This window comes from Salmo salar, chromosome 01, assembly GCF_965601325.2.
Source record: "Salmo salar chromosome 01, fSalSal1, whole genome shotgun sequence".
Lineage (NCBI taxonomy): Eukaryota > Metazoa > Chordata > Actinopteri > Salmoniformes > Salmonidae > Salmo > Salmo salar.
In genome coordinates, this window is record NC_138291.1 from 171,472,887 (window position 1) to 171,491,119 (window position 18,233).

At 42.1% G+C, this 18,233-nt stretch overlaps 1 protein-coding gene across 2 annotated transcripts in view; it reads left to right on the forward strand.

The window, feature by feature from the left end:
• The first annotated feature begins 3,184 nt into the window (after positions 1-3,184).
• The window catches only part of nek6 (NIMA-related kinase 6), an 87,331-nt gene continuing 72,282 nt past the window's right edge, over positions 3,185-18,233 (forward strand). The window contains exons 1-2 of one of the 2 annotated variants that reach the window (XM_045693385.2): positions 3,250-3,387; positions 9,013-9,091. The gene's annotated coding sequence lies outside the window, so the exon portion shown is untranslated. Of the gene's footprint in view, positions 3,388-9,012; positions 9,092-18,233 lie in introns of both variants that reach the window. The other variant, XM_045693384.2, reaches the window with a different exon arrangement.

Below are 18,233 nucleotides of genomic sequence, written 5' to 3' on the forward strand. Positions count from 1 at the left end.
TCACTCACATTATTCTAAGACCTTTCTTGTGGAGATGTTAGGAGTTGTTATTAGGCCTTTCGTGGATGCTGTTTTGGTACATCATTATGTTCAAAATCGCCACTTGACCTGGACATCATGCGCATAAGAAAAGATACGCAATTTATGGAGGCTTCATCGTACCACTGACCCAGAAAAACCTTTTCTAGATCCGGTGCGGCAGTACTTCAGTCCTCAGGGAGGTAGTAGCGACGCTAACTAAGCCATCCGCTTCATTTGGCAACAGTCTATCAGAGAGTGAGGTGTGTGTGTGTGTGTGTGTGTGTGTGTGTGTGTGTGTGTGTGTGTGTGTGTGTGTGTGTGTGTGTGTGTGTGTGTGCACATGTGCTTAGTCATGTGTTGCCTTAAGCAGCAGCAGCAGATTAGAAGCAGAGTGTGCTTCATTAGTTATTTTGAGAAAGGACAGAGCGAGAGGGGCAAAAGACAGAGAGAGGAGGAGGAATAGAGAGGAGGAAGAGAGAAGAGGAGGGAGAAGTGAGAGGAGGAGGAGGAGGAGGAGAGAAAAGAGAGAGGAGGAGGAAGAGAGGAGAGGAGGAGGGGAAAGAGAGAGTGAATTCAGCCAGAAGAGCTCTAGTTGTTGACAAGACACTCACCATGAAGAAAGCAACTGTAGGCCCTACTAGGTTGATAGCATGCCAACCAACTACATTACGGTAACATATTGGACTTTGATCCATCCAGGGCATCTGTCATGATTGATGTGAAAGCTTTGAATCTGTGACACCTGTGTAATCGGCTAATTTTGCCAAGTGACATAAACCATAGTGCCATTTTTACATTTTAAGAACCGACGTCACCCTTATTGCTACCATTAGCGCAATAGTGTTATGTCATTTGTCATAAACTAACTTCAAATCAAATTTTATTGGTCGCGTATACAGATTTGCACATGTTATTGCAGGTGAAGTGAAATGCTTGTGTTTCTTGCTCCAACAGTGCAGTGATACCTAGCAATTAAATGTACTAAACTATGCACACATAATAATTAAGAAATATAATAATGAATAATTAAGAAATATACACACATATATATATATATATACACAGTACCAGTCAAAAGTTTGGACACACCTACTAATTCAAGGGTTTTTCTATATTGCGGAATAATAGTGAAGACATCAAAACTATGAAATAACACATATGGAATCATGTAGTTACCAAAAAAAAGTGTTAAACAAATATATTTGATATTTGAGATTTGAGATTCTTCGAAGTGGCCACCCTTTGCCTTGATGGCAGCTCTACACCCTCTGTTTAACCCTTTTTGTTACTACATGATTCCATATGTGTTTTTTCATAGTTTTTATGTCTTCACTATTATTCGACAACGTATAATAGTGCTGCTTTGGCATTATGGGATATTGTGTGTATATTGGTGAGGATTTTTTGTTTTTTATATACATTTTAGAATAAGGCTGTAATGTAACAAAATGTGGAAAAAGTCAAGGGGAGTGTAAAGACAGTATTCGAATATAAAAGGTGTACAGCAGTAGTTATATGGGATAAGACATGAATAGAATACAGTATATACCGTACATTTAAAGTGGGTGAAATTGCATGTAAACATTATTAGTGACCAGCTGTTTCAAATAATCATCTCATCATCAAGCTTTGTGCACCCCTGGGAGGCCCCAGGACCGAGTTTGGGAAACCCTGTCCTACAGGATATGCAGGCCATGTTACTCATTCTTGTGTCAGAGACATTATGAGCAAGTGTCTGCTTGTCCTACCACTCGCCTCGAAAGCTGTGGGCCTCCGAATCAGTGCAATGCATCTAATTTTTCTGGTGAAAAATATGTTTCACAACATGCACAGCCCCAGGGCATACAAGGCATTACACAAATCACCAGAGCACAACTATTGGGAATATCTCTGAACAAGAGTTCCTTTATGAGAATGTATCTTTCCTTTAACTGTTGCTTGGCTAAAAGTCAGAGAGAAGTTAACATGTCAGTCTATCAATGCATAGCCTACTACAGAATGTACTGTACTGCACAGCTTTTTACAGTATGGACTCTATATCTGTTGGTAGTTTCGAAGGACACTGGGGTTATTGTACGGTAATTTTGACCTAATCATTTTTTTAAATGTTAATCTAATAGGCCAATAAGACAGGTCAACACACAAGATTACAGTTCAAAGAGATTTCTTGTAGATATTCTTGATGTAGAATGTCAAATTGAGTTGTATAACTACAGTTTTTATTGCCTTGATTTCACTTTTAAAATAAACAAATTCATTCAGTCAGGTGAGCTCTGACAAAACATATTTGCCAACTTATCCTCAGTCTGAAGTGTTGACACAAGATACTTTATGATAACCATCCTTCCTTGCATAGTTCTCAACCAATGACCTGCTCCTGAGTGGCGCAGCGGTCTAAGACACTGCATCTCAGTGCAAGAGGCGACACTACAGTCTCTGGTTTGAATTCAGGCTGAATCACATCCGGCTGTGTTTGGGAGTCCCATAGGGCGGTGCACAATTGGCCCAGCGTCATCCGGGTTTGGCTGGGGTAGGCCGTCATTGTAAATAAGAATTTGTTCTTAACTGACTTGCCTAGTTAAATAAAGGTTAAATATATATTTTTTAAAGATGTCTGAACATAGTCTATACAGTAATCGTTATATGCAGAATTCAAAACAGTCACATAGACTAATCTAAACAACCTATACGATCATACAATAATACAACAATACAAGTTGATAAATGAAATATGTTTGGTGTATATCATCAAGATAAAAAAGTGTGATTTGGAAGTTACATAAATTAACTTTGTAGGTGCTAAATTATATCTGTATCGAAAGTGCATGACCATGCTTCACGTGCCCTGACTGTATAACTATTAGGCCTACTCTGAAGGAAAAAAAGCAGGGTTTTGTGATAGTGGTTCAAAAATATATACTGTCTGCCATAACTTTATGAAACTGAGTAGGCTATAGATATGCTACATTGGCAAATATTCTTGCAGCCTATTCCTCTATTCATCAGTAATATGCAGTGGGTTGAGTTTCTGTGCTATTTGACGTTTGACCCAATTTTCGAAAAACATGCAGTCCATGTGACGTTGATTCGCGCCCTCGACTATTGAATTGACTGCACAAGCGACCTTCCTCCTACAGTTTCTTCTCCCGGTAAAAGAAGACGTGTGGTCAGATTCGTTTGACTGGCCTTCGTGGCATGCGACAGCAAAAGAGGCGCGGGACAGAGAGAGCGACGGAGAGAGAGAGAGAGAGAGAGAACTTTAGAGCTGTCGAAGGGGGAGTTGCACAACACGGATTAATCAAACTCTGTTTACACCTTCCTTATTCCAAAACGTCAGCGTGAAGAGAAAATACTCTGCAAAATCAGGTAAAATACTCAAACGTGTTGAATTCATTACATTTTTAGAACCATTGTCATTGTTACAAACTTGAAAACAGTCCAGCACTTGACTTGGTGACACAAGTTACAAAGTAGCGCGGGACTCGGCTGTCATTTCTGTTGCATATTTTGTTTCGTTCAGGGAGTGTTTACCAGTGTCTCCCTGTGTCTCATGCGTTCTGGGGAACTGTCAAAAAAAGTTATAAATCTAGATTTTGCGCTGAATCATTCGTCAAAGAATACTGTAGTTACAGGGTATGGAAGTTTGGCTGCCGTACTGACTGGCAGCATTGGACAAAAACAGGGTTGGTCAAATTCGACAACCATACTGTAGTTGCATATGTTGCGACAGTTTACCACACCAAACGTTGTGTTTTACGTTATTGTCCTGCTAAAAGGTGAATTGGTGGCAAGTAGACTGAACCAGGTTTTCCTCTGGGATTTTGCCTGTGCATTGCACCCTTCTGTTTATTTTTTATCCTGAAAAACATTCCAGTCCTTAATTAACGATTACATGCATACCCATAACATGATGCAGCCACCACTATGCTTGAAAATATGGAGAGTGGTACTCAGTAATGTGTTGCATTGGATTTGCCCCAAACATAACATGTTGTATTCAGGAAAAAAAGTTAATTGATTTGCCACATTTTAAGCAGTATTGCTTTAGTGCCTTGTTTTCGTTCTGTCACTTAGGTTTGTATTGTGGAGTAACTACAATGTTGTTGATCCATCCTCAGTTTTCTCCTATCACAGCCTCTGTAACTGTTTTAAAGTAATCATTGGCCTCATGGTGAACTCCCTGAGTGGTTTCCTTCCTCTCCAGCAACTGAGTTAGAAAATACACCTGTATCTTTGTAGTGATTGGGTGTATTGATACACCATCCAAAGTGTAATTAATAACTTCATCATGCTCAAAGGGATATTCAATGTCTGCCATTTTTTTATTTCCCCCCCATCTACCAGTAGTTACCCTTCTTTGTGAGGCATTGGTAAATCTCCCTGGTCTTTGTGGTTTGAATTTTTTTTTTTAAATACAAGTGAAACAACAGCGTTACTAATGTGTAAAGTAACAGGTTGTATTACACGTTCTCCTTTTCGACAACCAGAAAATGATAACCAGATGTTAGCCCAGGTTTCGATTTGAGAGATCCATTTGTTTACAGTGAAATCGGAGTATGATGCACATCATGGCGCTCCTGTTTATTTGTCATTGATGCGGTGGTATAAACTAATATGACGCGTGTTACCAGAGCAGGGGTGATCACTGAAGGGTTGGTATGAGGGGAACTGAGTGGTGGTTGGAGGTTGTTAGGATGCCTGGCCATACCAGGCCCAATACCTCGCTAGAATTAGTCACGTGTCAGCTGCGTTGCGGGTAGGTGCTAGTGGTGAGTGCTACAACAAGGGTCTAACACCACCAGCATGTAGAAAGCGAACAGCTCCTCTCGCCCTTTGGTTTGGAATAGTATTGGCATGACGTGCCAAGATGCAATGCACATTTCAGAGACCTTCATGCAATTCCCATGGGCTGCTACAATACATAGGCATCATGCTTCTGAAAAGGCTAGGAGGTAATCAAAGTTCACTGGGAAGTGACCTCTCCTTGTTTTGCACTGGTCTGGTGTTGATCCAGAGAACCAAAATGGCTGCTCCAAAAAGTTTTTTGACATTTGTTGCTATTTGCAGATGCTCATAGGTGGAACTAAAGTCCAAATATGTGTCTTTCTTTCCTGAAACCACTCTGAGCCTGTGTGAGTACAGAATCCTCTTGTCTCTTTCATAGAAAGCAGGCCGTGGACTGATGGCTTTTACAATCTGACGCAACGCAGCTGTCACACAGAACACTACATAAATGCAAAAGGAGTGACCAAGAGGCCCGATATAGACGCTTGTATTTTTAGACCATCTCACCCATACTTTAACTCATTGCTCTTTGGTAATTGGATATCGCCCACTTCCACCCGCCCCACTCACCCGTACGCATGGTTCGGCCCACTTGGGCCCTGGATGCAGTAAGGGCGTGTGTAGGACAGCGTTCTTAAAATGGAACAGGCCATTTCTGGAAGCCACTGTCATTCAAAACGGCACGAAAATACCCCATCGTCACTCGCAGTTATTTGAATAAACTGTAGACTGGGCACTGACAGTGTGTGTGATTGACGAAACTATGGCCAGGAGTTAGAGGTGAAATACCAATGCAACAATTTTGGCAACTGCAAGAGGATGGGCAAAACAAATGTGGCCTCCGTCAAGCAGATCAACAGGGACCCGCGTGTCTGAAGAATCAGGCCAGTTCAGTCGTGACGACGTACCCAAGCCTATTAAAGTCAATATCTGCTTCATCAGTGTTATGAAAGCAACATGTATTAGATAACATCTGTGGTTTGTGGAATATAACTCACACACACAACCACCAAAAGGGAACCTAAGACTGATCCTGGACTGAACTACACTTAGTGATCAAAAGATGTATGTCCTTATTACCAAGTTTTGAGCAGGTTGAAATTTATTGTCACGAGTCTTGTCCTGGAGGCAGAAGTGAGCAATTTCCCATAAGATAGGCCAGCTGCAAAGTCAAAATTGTCTATACTGTAAAGATTCATGAAAACAAAAATGTGCTTTAAGGTTAGGGTTAGGCATTAGAGTTAGTAGTGTGGTTAAGGTTACGAGTTAAGGTTAGGTTTAGGTTTAAAATCTGATTTGATGACTGTGGCTGTGTCAGCTAGTGACAACTCTGTCGAGCTGCCTCCGGAACAAGATTCATGACGAAAAACTCTAACATGCAAGTAATTATGTATATTTGACTTTGATGTTGTTTGTCTATAAACAACCGTTTAGTCTAGTATTAGCCAGGTTTATGTATCGAGCTCCTTACCATAAGAATGACTGAAGACCCATTTTTCACTATGTATCACTATGTTGATTGGTGAACCAAGCTCACTTGATGAGTAAACTTGCCTTAAACCTGAAGATTTGCATAAGCCCGCCTGAACTAATGCATAATCTTTTGCTCATAGGGCCAACACAGTCACGCATATGAGCTAGGTTCAAACCCCTGTCGGTCAAAACAACACATCATGCTACGCCATGGTAGGAAATATTTCCTATGATTTTCAGTACTTTTATTCAGAGATATCCGATGGCTAGTAGAGAAAGGGCAGTTTTATTTCCCTCTCTTCCAGTGCAGTTGCCAATAATATCATTAACGTTACCAAATGCACAAGGTGATAATAGTAAGAGAAGGTGAATATATGCGGTTCACAGAGTTACAAGGTCGGGAGGTGGGCTTTAAACTGGATGATGTTGACGGCACATCATCCAGTATAATGGACGAGTGTGGGGATGATGGACCAGTGAAGGATTGCTGGAGGGAGAAAGACTAATGTATGGGTATCTTTATGGAGGTATGGACCATAGCTACCTACCTCAGATGGTATTGCTGATATGATACACATTATCATTATGTGATAAAAGACCTCGTGCTAAATCAACCCAATCTTGCCGGTTCCTTCCAATCTGAAACCTACTTCCTATCATGCAAATGATCACTTCTTCACTGTCACTTCCCCTCTGATATCTGAGTCTGACTGCTCGGAAAATGAGTCTAAATCAACCAAGCATGCTAATTAAAATGTAACACAAGACAGAAGTGTTGCAAGAAAAACATGCAAAATAAGCTGTTTTTCTCCTCCTCTGTGGTAGAGGGCTGTGCCTCAGCCATTGATATCCGGAGAGTCCCCCGTCTGTTTTCCCCCCCTCAGAACTTTCCCAGGCATTCTTGGGAGGCTTGGAGTGTGTGGAGCTATGAGCTGACGGGAGAAGGGGAAACAGCTGCATGGGGCTGGAGCTGACACAATGTCACATATTAGTGTCGTCGCTAGCGCTCTGCGTCTTGCTTAGCTGCTCGCTCCCTTTTGAGCTTTCTTTTCACTGGTGGAGAGATGAAAGGAGAGTAGAAGACGAGCACCGTTTCTGGAAGGAACCTCCTGGAGTCTCCCCTGCTGTCATTGCCATGATTATTTATTTATTGATGTGTTTCTTTATTTGATCGGTTTAGAAGATTTAAAAGAGAAATTCCAGGGAAGATCTACTGCTGTAGTTGCCTTCTTGGAATATTATTTCTAAGATGTACAGGAAGATGTACTTTGACACATGATTACTGTGTAATAATTGTAATTTCAAAACATGTCCCAGCCAGAGGGTATCAAAGTAGAACCCAAGACAAACCCCGTGTAAAGGTTGCACAATGCCCAACCGCTACATGAGAGCCATAGCCTGCCGAGCTAAAGCCCAAGTCTGAAGCCCAAGTGCTAATTCCTCAATTAAACACCAAGTAGGGGACCTACAGCCACCACAATGGCCAAGTTAAATGCTTTGTAGCACCTCACTACACATGCATCTCTCTCAACATGTGCCCAACATCATGGCACCAGGCCCGGTTGTCATTTGTAACTAATCAACGGTTATTAATGCAGCTGTATTGGAGGTGCAGAGGAGGTTAAGGTCGCTTGCCAGTTGGCACCGGTCTCAGACTCCAGTAAGCGATTATGACTGACTCATCATCAGAGATCGGGAAAGAGAAAGATATAGAAGAAGAGAGAGAATGTAAGTCAAATGCAAAATAATGCTTTTAATGCTCGGAAGGACAGGAAAGACAAATCTCGGCACGCCCATGCTGTTATTGTTTAAGGAGCCATGTGTGATCCCTTTTTTTCTTAAGAACTGGATTTGTGACTCACGTTTTCTTCCAACAAACAAGATTGTTGGTCATTTTAATGTCATAAATAGTAATCTAGTCACATTTTCAGTCCTTATTTCCCCGACTGAGTGGAAAAAAAGCAACAGAACAAATACTCCCTCTGTGGAGGATTGCGAGGAACTAGAAAAGTGAGAAATATCTGCCAAACTGTCAAAAGGTCATGGACTGCTTCCCCCAGCTGAGTCTGGCAGGTCGCCCCGTCACCCTGGTGACCACCTCCCATTCGGTGTCAATGACCCAGTCCCAGGGCAAAGCCAAGCCAACTGGAAATCATTAATGTCGCTCAGGTACCACTAGGGATCCATTGTCCTCTCCGTGCAGGATGGAAGATGGAAGCAGGGAATCCAGGGATCTAGGTCAGGCCCAGAACCATTGGCAGCCAGTAGTGGCCCAGTGCTTTTAATTGCTGTAATCCTTACATCTAAGCTAACATATGGAATTGTTTTAAGATGGTCATACCAAGGATCATTTAGCTATTTTATTTTGAATCACAGGCAGGGTTCCCCAACTGGCCGCCCCCTAACTGGTTTTGTTTGGCCCCCCAAGTTTTCTGAGTAAAAATAAAAACATTTATATACTTTTGTATTTTTTTCATTGTTGGACATAAAAGACTGTAAAAACACCAGGAAATCAGATCCAATGAATCTAGCTATCAAACTATAGGCTCCTCACTACGAGACTAAGACTATTTGCAAATGCTAAAATCAATATCTATATATTTTTTTAATTAATTCATTTAAGAAATCTATTCCCATGCATAATAGAGACACGTGATCGTATACAAATGTAAACAAGGTTTGAAATTATTGTTTTAGTCAAACATTATATCTGTTTGGGCTTCTTATTCTTAGTTATGTTCCGGCCCAAAGACCATCCTGTCAAGAAGAAATTGGTCCACGGCTGAATCTAGTGGATGATCCCTGCCTTAAGGTATCAAAAAATATATATAAACAAATAATTTTATGAAACATTGAATTTGGACTTACTGCTATTAGCCCAAAGAAACGCAATGATTAACAGCGTCATAGGTAAAACAAATATATCCATAGGAAATTTGTGCTGAAGTGTCTGTCTTATATCTGAGAGATACAAGAAAGATCGGGAACCAATTTAATTTAATTTGTATTTTTTACATGTATTTATTTTAGGCACTAAACTATCTACATATATACAGTGCATTTGGAAAGTATCTAGACCCCTTGACTTTTTCCACATTTTGTTAAGTTACAGCCTTATTCTAAAATTGATTAAATAGTTTTTTCCCCTCATAAATCTACACATAATACCTCATAATGACAAAGCAAAAACTGTTTTTTAGAAATCTTTCAACAACAAAAAATACATATGGTCGGAAGTTTACATGCACAAAGGTTGGAGTCATTGAAACTCGTTTTTCAACCACTCCACAAATTTCTTGTTAACAAACTATAAGTTTGGCAAGTCGGTTAGGACATCTAATTTGTGCACGACACAAGTAATTTTTCCAACAATTGTTTACAGACAGATTATTTCATTTATAATTCACTTAATCACAATTCCAGTGGGTCAGAAGTTTACATACACTAAGTTGACTGTGCCTTTCAACAGCTTGGGAAATTCTTCAAAATGATGTCATGGCTTTAGAAGGTTCTGATAGGCTAATTTACATAATTTGAGTCAATTGGAGGTGTACCTGTTGATGTATTTCAAGGCCTACCTTCAAACTCAGTGCCTCTTTGCTTGACATCATGGGAAAATCAAAAGAAAAAAAAAATGTGTAGCACTCCACAAGTCTGGTTCATCCTTTGGAAATTGCTCCCAACGCCTGAAGGTACCATGTTCATCTGTACAAACAATAGTACGCAAGTATAAACACCATGCAGCCGTCATACCGCTCAGGAAGGAGAGGCATTCTGTCTCCTAGAGATGAACGTACTTTGGTGCGAAAAGTGCAAATCAATCCCAGAACAACAGCAAAGGACCTTGTGAAGATGCTGGAGGAAACAGGTACAAAGTATCAATATCCGCAGTAAAACAAGTCCTATATCAACATAACCTGAAAGGCTGCTCAGCAAGGAAGAAGCCAGTGCTCCAAAACCGCCATAAAAAGGCCAGACTACAGTTTGCAACCGCACATGGGGACAAAGGTCGTACTTTTTGTAGAAATGTCCTCTGGTCTGATGAAACAAAAATAGAACTGTTTGGCCATAATAACCATCGTTATGTTTGGAGGAGAAAGGGGGAGGCTTGCAAGACGAGAACACCATCCCAACCGTGAAGCACGGGGGGGGCAGCATCATGTTGTGGGGGTGCAAGAGGGACTGGTGCACTTCACAAAATAGATGGCATCATGAGGTAGGACAATTATGTGGATATATTGAAACAACATCTCAAGACATCAGTCAGGAAGTTAAAGCTTGGTCGCAATGGGTCTTCCAAATGGACAATGACCCCAAGCATACTTCCAAAGTTGTGGCAAAATGGCTTAAGGACAACAAAGTCGAGGTATTTGAGTGGCCATCACAAAGCCCTGACCTCAATCCCATAGAACATTTGTGGGTAGAAATGAAAAAGCGTGTGTGAGCAAGGAGGCCTACAAACATGATGCAGTTACACCGCTCTGTCAGGAGGAATGGGCCAAAATTCACCCAACTTATTGTGGAAGGCTACACGAAACGTTTGACCCAAGTTAACCTCTTACATCTAGACGTTCCGCTAGCGGAACACCTGCTCCAATATCCAATGATAGGCGTGGCGCGAATTACAAATTCCTCAAAAATACAAAAACTTCAATTTTTCAAACATATGACTATTTCACAGCATTTTAAAGACAAGACTCTCCTTTATCTAACCACACTGTCCAATTTCAAAAAGGCTTTACAGCGAAAGCAAAACATTAGATTATGTCAACAGAGTACCCAGCCAGAAATAATCAGACACCCATTTTTCAAGCTAGCATATAATGTCACAAAAACCCAGAAGACAGCTAAATGCAGCACTAACCTTTGATGATCTTCATCAGATGACACACCTAGGACATTATGTTATACAATACATGCATGTTTTGTTCAATCAAGTTCATATTTATATCAAAAAACAGCTTTTTTACATTAGCATGTGACGTTCAGAACTAGCATACCCCCCGCAAACCTCCGGGGAATTTACTAACAATTTATTAAATTACTCACGATAAACGTTCACAAAAAGCATAACAATTATTTTAAGAATTATAGATACAGAACTAAACTATGCACTCGATATGTCCGATTTTAAAATAGCTTTTTGGTGAAAGCACATTTTGCAATATTCTAAGTACATAGCCCAGCCATCACGGGCTAGCTATTTAGACACCCGGCAAGTTTAGCCTTCACCAAAATCAGATTTACTATTACAAAAGTTTGATTACCTTTTGTTGTCTTCGTCAGAATGCACTCCCAGGACTGCTACTTCAATAACAAATGTTGGTTTGGTCCAAAATAATCCATCGTTATATCCGAATAGCGGCGTTTTGTTCGTGCGTTCCAGAAACTATCCGAAATGGTAAATCAGGGTCGTGCGCATGGCGCATTTCGTGACAAAAAAATTCTAAATATTCCATTACCGTACTTCGAAGCATGTCAACCGCTGTTTAAAATCAATTTTTATGCAATTTATCTCGTAAAAACGCGATAATATTCCGACCGGGAATCTCCTTTTCGGCAAACAGAGGAAAAAACACAAAGACGGGGGCGGCCAGTGCACGCGCCTAAGCCCACAGTCCCTTGATCGGCCACTTGAGAATGGCGATAATGTGTTTCAGCCTGGGGCTGGAATGACGACATTCAGGTTTTTCCCGGGCTCTGAGAGCCTATTGGAGCCGTGGGAAGTGTCACGTTACCGCAGAGATCCTTTGTAATTGAATGAGATGTCAAAGAAAGACAATAAATGGTCAGACAGGCCACTTCCTGTAAAGGAATCTCTCAGGTTTTGACCTGCCATTTGAGTTCTGTTATACTCACAGACACCATTCAAACAGTTTTAGAAACTTTGGAGTGTTTTCTATCCAAAGCCAATAATTATATGCATATTCTAGTTACTGGGCAGGAGTAGTAACCAGATTAAATCGGGTACGTTTTTTATCCAGCCGTGAAAATACTGCCCCCTAGCCATAACAGGCTAAACAATTTAAAGGCAATGCTACCAAATACTAATTCAGTGTATGTAAACTTCTGACCCACTGGGAATGTGATGAAAGAAATAAAAGCTGAAATTGATAATTCTCTCTACTATTATTCTGACATTTCACATTCTTAAAATAAAGTGGGGATCCTAACTGACCTAAAACAGGGAATTTTTACTAGGATTAAATGTCAGGAATTGTGAAAATCTGAGGTTAAATGTATTTGGCTAAGGTGTATGTAAACTTCTGACTTCAACTGTATATATAAACTCAGGAAAAAAAGAAACGTCCATTTTTCAGGGCCCTGTCTTTCAAAGATATTTCGTAAAAATCCAAATATCTTCACAGATCTTCATTGTAAAGGGTTTAAACACTGTTTCCCATGCTTGTTCAATGAACCGTAAACAATGAATTAACATCCACCTGTGGAACGGTAGTTAAGACACTAACAGCTTACAGACGGTAGGCAATTAAGGTCACAGTTATGAAAACTTAGGACACTAAAGAGGCCGTTCTACTGACTCTGAAAATACCAAAGAGAGATGACCAGTGTCCCTGCTCATCTGCGTGAATGTACCTTAGTCATGCTGCAAGGAGGCATGAGGACTGCAGATGTGGCCAGGGCAATAAATGGTAATGTCCGTACTGTGAGACGCCTAAGATAGCGCTAGAGGGAGACAGGACGGACAGCTGATCGTGCACTCAGTGGCAGACCACGTGTAACAACATCCGCAGAGGATCGGACTGGACTGAGGGCTTGTAGGCCTGCTGTAAGGCAGGTCCTCACCAGACATCACCGGCAACAACGTCGCCTATGGGCACAAACCCACCGTCGCTGGACCAGACAGGACTGGCAAAAGGTGCTCTTCACTGACGAGTCGTGGTTTTGTCTCACCAGGGGTGATGATTGGATTCGTGTTTATCGTAGAAGGTATGAGCGTTACACCGAGGCCTGTACTCTGGAGCGGGATCGATTTGGAGGTAGAGGGTCCGTCATGGTCTGGGGCGGTGTGTCATAGCATCATCGGACTGAGCTTGTTGTCATTGCAGGTAATCTCAATGCTGTGCCTTACAGGGAGAACATCCTCCTCCCTCATGTGGTACCCTTCCGGCAGGCTCATCCTGACATGACCCTCCAGCATGACAATGCCACCAGCCATACTGCTCGTTCTGTGTGTGATTTCCTGCAAGACAGGAATGTCAGTGTTCTGCCATGGCCAGCGAAGAGCCCGGATCTCAATCCCATTGAGCATGTCTGGGACCTGTTGGATCGGAGGGTGAGGGCTTGGGCCATTCCCCCCAGAAATGTCTGCAGGTGCCTTGGTGGAAGAGTGGGGTAACATCTCACAGCAAGAACTGGCAAATCTGGTGCAGTCCCTGAGGAGGAGATGCACTGCAGTACTTAATGCAGCTGATGGCCACACCAGATACTGACTGTTACTTTTGATTTTGACCCCCCCTTTGTTCATGGGCACATTATTCAATTTCTGTTAGTCACATGCCTGTGGAACTTGTTCAGTTTATGTCTCAGTTGTTGAATCTTTTTATGTTCATACAAATATTTACACATGTTAAGTTTGCTGAAAATAAACGCAGTTGACAGTGAGAGGACATTTCTTTTTTTGCTGAGTTTTTATATTGTCTGAGGTACTGAGTGCTTTGGAGCAGGTTTTCATCAAGGATCTGTCTGTACTTTGTTCCGTTCATCTTTCCCTCGATCCTGTCTAGTTTCCCAGTCCCTGCCGCTGAAAAACATCCCCGCAGCCTGATGCTGCCACTATCATGCTTCACCGTAGGGTTGGTGCCAGGTTTCCTCCAGACCTGAGTTCAAACTTGGTTTCATCAGATCAGAGAATCTTGTTTCTCATGGTCTGAGTGTCCTTTAGGTGCCTTTTTGGCAAATGACAAGCGAGCTGTCACGTGCCTTTTACTGAGGAGTGGCTTCCGTCTGGCCACTCTACCATAAAGGCCTGATTGCTGTAGTTCTGCAGAGATGGTTGTCCTTCTGGAAGGTTATCCCATCTCCACAGAGGAACTCTGTAGCTCCTTCAAGAGTGACCATTGAGTTCTCGGTCACGTCCCTGACCAAGGCCCTTCTCTCCCGATTGCTCAGTTTAGCCTGGCGGACAGCTCTAGGAAGAGTCTTGGTGGTTCCAGACTTCTTCCATTTAAGAATGATGGAGGCCACTGTGTTCTTGGGGACTTCAAATGCTGCAGATCTGTGCCTTGACACAATCCTGTCTCGGAGCTCTACGGACAATTCGTTCGACCTCATGGCTTGGTTGACATGCACTGTCAACTGTGGGACCTTATATAGACAGGTGTGTGCCTTTCAAATCATGTCCAATCAATTTAATTTACCACAGGTGGACTCCAATCAAGTTGTAGAAACATCTCAAGGATGATCAATGGAAACAGGATGCACTTGAGCTGAATTTTGAGTCTCACAGCAAAGGGTCTGAATACTTATGTAAAAAAGGAATTTCTTTTAAAAATATATATATACATTTGCAAAAATGTATAAAAAGCTGTTTTCGCTTTGTCATTATGGGGCATTATGTGTAGATTGATGAGGGAAAAAATTATTTGAATACATTTTAGAATATGACTGTAACATATCAAAATGTGGAAAAAGGGAAGGGGTCTGAATACTTCCCGAATGCATTATACTTCCATTCATTTTTTAAACTGGCACCTGGCTACCTTCAGACTGGTATTGTGAGGCTTTTGTGTGTCCTAGAGCAAAACAAACAACGTGTACGTGTTCGTGAGAGGCCCACCTTTCCTGTTCGGACTCTACAGACAAAAGTTGGCAGATCGGCTGTACCGACTTTAGACAAGTCCCGTGGTGCTTGTGGGGGTCGTAGAGCAAAACTGAAAACACCATTGTGTTCGTGAGAGTCTCATCTTTCCATGGAGTTTGTTTTTCTAGGCCAAACCATTCGGACGCTACAGACGTTTTCGTGAGTATACCGATTTTTAGGATGTCTCATGGTCTGACAAACACCTCTCTAGCTCTGCCACCTTTCACCTCAGATGCGGAAGGCTGACCACGGCAGATGCGATTGATTGAGATGCAGCCCATGCAAAAAAACAGATATCTCTAGTTTAAACTGACTGATTCTTTATTATTATGCTAATTAGATTTCAATGGGGGCGCGGACATCGACTCTAGGGGGTTAATCAGAGGTGGGTTGGGGACAGGGGCGAGGGCGGAACATGGTTTACAGGGACCGTCCCCATTAATGCGTAACCCCTATCTATTAGATGTAGGAGTTGCCATTCATTTTGCTCCTCCATCACCCAGCAGTCACTGTGTGGTGAAATGGAGAGGTGGAGGGGGGGTGTACTGTATCTACTATGATGGAGTGTCTAATTAGGCTTGGTGGTTTAAATGTGTTTGTCCGTGTGTTTGGGTCATGTATCAATCACTGCATGTGGGTATTGTGGTTTTGTATGACTCGGTGTGTATGACTTGAGTGTATGTCAGAAGTAGCCTTGAATGCAGTACTGTTGTACAGGGTAGTGACTTGTCTGTCTGCCTGTCTTGTCTGTCTGCCTGTCTTGTCTGCCTGTCTGCCACTGGTCTTGGAAGCTTTTACATGGACAGCCTTTACTGTGGTGCTGTCGTGGATGTTAGGGTGTGTGTCTGTGGGGGGGCCCTGTTGAGGCCCTGTCACGAAAAGGAGAGAAGTGGAGTGAAAGCAGGCTGCATCCTCATTGACATTCAGAGGGAGAAGCAGCTGTGGTCCTTTGATCTGCCTAAAGAGGTTCTGGTCTTTACCAGGACACTGCAAACAAGTCTTAAAAAGCAGAAACAGAGCAGCTTTTAGCCAGCCCACTGTTTAGGAATGAAGCAGCTTTTAGCCAGCCCACTGTTTAGGAACAGAGCAGCTTTTAGCCAGCCCACTGTTTAGGAACAGAGCAGCTTTTAGCCAGCCCACTGTTTAGGAACAGAGCAGCTTTTAGCCAGCCCACTGTTTAGGAACAGAGCAGCTTTTAGCCAGCCCACTGTTTAGGAATGAAGCAGCTTTTAGCCAGCCCACTGTTTAGGAATGAAGCAGCTTTTAGCCAGCCCACTGTTTAGGAACAGAGCAGCTTTTAGCCAGCCCACTGTTTAGGAATGAAGCAGCTTTTAGCCAGCCCACTGTTTAGGAACAGAGCAGCTTTTAGCCAGCCCACTGTTTAGGAACAGAGCAGCTTTTAGCCAGCCCACTGTTTAGGAACAGAGCAGCTTTTAGCCAGCCCACTGTTTAGGAACAGAGCAGCTTTTAGCCAGCCCACTGTTTAGGAACAGAGCAGCTTTTAGCCAGCCCACTGTTTAGGAACAGAGCAGCTTTTAGCCAGCCCACTGTTTAGGAACAGAGCAGCTTTTAGCCAGCCCACTGTTTAGGAACAGAGCAGCTTTTAGCCAGCCCACTGTTTAGGAACAGAGCAGCTTTTAGCCAGCCCACTGTTTAGGAACAGAGCAGCTTTTAGCCAGCCCACTGTTTAGGAACAGAGCAGCTTTTAGACAGCCCACTGTTTAGGAACAGAGCATGCTTCATTATACAGCGGAGATGGGGGAGAGAGAGAGAGAGTCGAGAAGAGAGAGAGAATTGTGTGGTTGTGGTGTGCATATTTTTTTTGTGAGTGGTGTGTGTCTAATGGGTTTGCAAAGGGTTGGAAACTTTCCGGTAAATTTCATAAAAAAAGATAGCTTATAATAACAGTGAACCTTTTTTGTGGGGTACACATAAGGCAGTTCTAGGTCTTGTGGCATATTTTGGTTAAACTATCCCCAATTCAATGGAATTGCAGCCCTTTGCATGCACAGTGCACTCTTCCATCACATGTACAGCTGATTCTCAAGATCTTGCACACTTGCACACTAATGAGATGCTATTGAGCCCGCACTGCTGCACTGTCTGAGCCAAGGACTACATGCTTTCTGGTAAGTTTTGATTACAATACTGGGTGGGGTGAATATATTTCATATGACATACATTATTTTTTAGTTAACTAGTAAATAGTAGCCTACAGCAAAGTGTGTTTAAATCATTTCTAACTTGTTAACAATTTCTGCTAGTTAATTTTTGCTACCATGTGGGTTTTAGCTTGTTTGAGCCTGCTAACAGAGGAGTGTTAATTCACCTGTTTCCATACATGCTTCATTTTAAAACATTTATCTTACAAAGGAGTTGTTAGTAACTGCATAACTATTTATCTGTACATGGAGTTGTATTTGGTTTAAAAAAAAAAAAAAAATCTAATCTTTACAGGAAAATGCCACTGGCACTATCTGATGTGTGGAGACATTTCAATACAGCTAATGTAAAAAGGTAAAGCTGTGTACATTTGCAAATACTGTGCGAAATCATATGTGAAGAATGCAACAAAGATGCAGAATCATCTGGCCAAGTGCATAAAGTTCCCTCAGTGCTCACAACAAGCAACCTCTGACAAAAGTCCCTCTACTTCTATTCGACACCTTAACGATTGCAACAGCTCATGGTCCTCCTGGAATCAGAAGTGTTTTTGACTCAATGGAGGAACGTAGTCAGAGAAATGCTGATGAATGTCTTGCTCGAGCTGTGTATGCAACTGGTTCACTTCTGATGCTCACAGGCAATGTGTATTGGAAGAGATTTCTGAATGTTCTTCACCCAGCATACACCCCTCCAACCAGATGTGCTTTATCTCCTAATTTTCTGGATGCAGAGTTCAACAGAGTTCAAGTGAAGGTCAATCAAATCATAGAGAAACCAGACTGCATTGCAATCATCTCTGATGGGTGGTCAAATGTTCGTGGGCAAGGAATAATTAACTGCATCATCTCCACCCCTCAACCAGTATTCTACAAGGGACAACAGACACACCGGTCTCTACATTGCAGATGAGCTGAAGGCAGTCATCAATGATCCTGGACCACAGAAGGTATTTGCACTGGTGACA